The following is a 2,501-nucleotide window of genomic DNA, read 5'->3' on the forward strand; positions in this document are numbered from 1 at the left end:
CTACATTTTAGAAATAAAAGATCTTAATTTTAAATGGGTATAAAATATTACTTTTTACCAAATGAGTTTGAATAAAATAAAGACTCGATACAATCAATGGGTAGTTCTGCATTTTACTTGGTGTGGTCAAGTTGCACTGAGAGGTTGGGAATGCAACAGAGAAAGGGAGATTAATTCAAGTATTAGAGATGTTGACATTGAAATGAAGATAGAATTTTCAAATGGAAATATATATTTGGCAATTGAGCAGATGAAACTAGGCCTCTATAGTAATGAACATTTTGAGGGGGGTGGGGTAGTATTGGGATTGAACCAGGGGTCCTTTATTATGGAGTTACAACCTCAGAGCTTTTTATTTTTTATTTTGAAACAGGGTTTCACTAAGTTGCCCAAACTGAACTTAAACTTGCCATCCTCCTGTCTCAATTTCCTGAGTAGCTGAGATTATAGGCATACCAAGTTCTAAGGAACATTGTACCTAAAATCAATGACTGATCAAACTATTATAATAAAAAGATAATATGCAGGTAGTTCTCATAATTTGAAGAGTTACTAAAGTCATAACTAACTGAAGTTTTCAATCTTTAGGAATTTCAGTTCCAAATGTAGCTTCAAAATATTGTTCTTCAAATATAATCATATATAAACAGTTTAAAATAAACATAGGTGAAAAACACCAAAGGCAAAATATTCTAATATGTGGATGCTAACACACAATAAAGGAGCCAAGAAAGAATAGAAATTCATTGGATTAGCCAAATGGGAATGAACGGAATGGAGATGGAAATAGGAAAGACAGTAGAATGAATCAGATATAATTTTCCTATGTTCATATATGAATACATGACAGTGGAACTCCACATCATGTGCAACCAAAAAAATTGGAAGTTATACTGTATGTATGCATAATATGTCAAAAACCACTCTACTGACATATATGTCTAAAAACAATAAATTTTTAAAAATTCAAAAATGAAGCCAGGTGTGTGGCACATGCCTATAATTCTAGCAGTTCAGGTGGCTGAGGCAGGACATTGTGGGTTCAAAGCCAGCCTCAGCAAAAGCGAGGCACTAAGCAACTCAGTGAGACCTTGCCTCTAAATAAAATACAATATAGGGCTGGAAATATGGATCAGTGACCGAGTACCCCTGAGTTCAATTCCTGGTTAAACCCCCCCCCTCCAATTTTTATTTTAATGAACAAAGGTGAATTTAATTTTCTGCAGTTCATCATCATTGCATCATTTGTTTGTTCCATGAAGACAAATATTGTGTGGACTAATGTCTTTTAAAGTCAGGTTTAAACACACTCCAATTTTTGCAGGACATATTTGTATGATAAGGAGCTAAAATGATTAAATACAGAGCTGTGTTTCTTATAACGTAAAATTCAAACACTCTGAGTTGATAATTATATGAAAATGTAGTCAGGCACATTGGTGCACACTTGTAATCCCAGTGATTTGGAAGTTTGAGGCAAGAGGACTGCAAGTCTGAGGACAGCCTTAACAACTTAGCAAGAACTTGTTTTAAAATTAAAATAGAACTGGGATGTGACTCAGTGGTAAAAGCACTCCTGGGGTTCAGTCCCCACTATGTCCCCAAAATTATATGAAAATTTAACTTAATATGATTGTTTTTCTTTTTTGGGGTCCTAATTTATAGTAAAAAGGATTGAGCTAGTGGTGCAGTTTTGCCTTTATCATTCAGACTGGCCATGAGAATTCACTTTATTAACCAATGTTTTTTCTACACATGAGTTCTGCAGGTCATGAGGGAAATAGACTGAGAAATATAAGGCTAGCATGTGGTAGTATTCAAAAATACTTGTTCAATTGAGTTAATAAATGAATAAATAATTATGTGTAGAAATCTGGTAGGAAAATAAATCTAAAATAAATATAATAATAAATCAATTGCAAAATGTTTATGGTAAAAACTATGTACCAGTGGTATTGGGGATGCTCACTGTATGCATTGAATGAATAAATGCACTGTACTATGTTTATATTATCCACAAAATTTTAATAGATGACTTTTGCCTGCTTCCTTACTATCAGTAGGTTCTCAGATTGAACAGCATTGCCTACATTTTATAAGTTAGGACCTTTGGTTGAAAGTGGCAGAAGCTGATTTTAAGAATAAAGGCATTTATTGACTTATTTGTTTGAAAACTCAGATGAAAGTTGGTTTTAGGCAAGGCTTAAAATGGTGGCTCAAGATTTGTTTCATTTTTGTCTATTTTGCAATTTGCTTCCTTGGAGGGGCCCCATTTTGGTAAGTTTTGCCTCTTGCATTTTCTATTTGGTTGCTAATATTCCTTTTTAGAACCTGTGAGGAAGAGCAAGGATGATTCTTTGCAGAAGTTTCCCATCTTACTTGGTTCACACTGGATCCTGAGCCAGTCACTGTTGCCAGGGCAGTGAGAAGTGCTAATTGGCTCAAGGCAGCTCTTAATACTCACCCCTGCATGGAGAGTGGGAGGGTGAAAGACTGTCAGC

The sequence above is a fragment of the Callospermophilus lateralis genome, chromosome 6, assembly GCF_048772815.1.
Source record: "Callospermophilus lateralis isolate mCalLat2 chromosome 6, mCalLat2.hap1, whole genome shotgun sequence".
In the NCBI taxonomy this organism is placed as follows: domain Eukaryota; kingdom Metazoa; phylum Chordata; class Mammalia; order Rodentia; family Sciuridae; genus Callospermophilus; species Callospermophilus lateralis.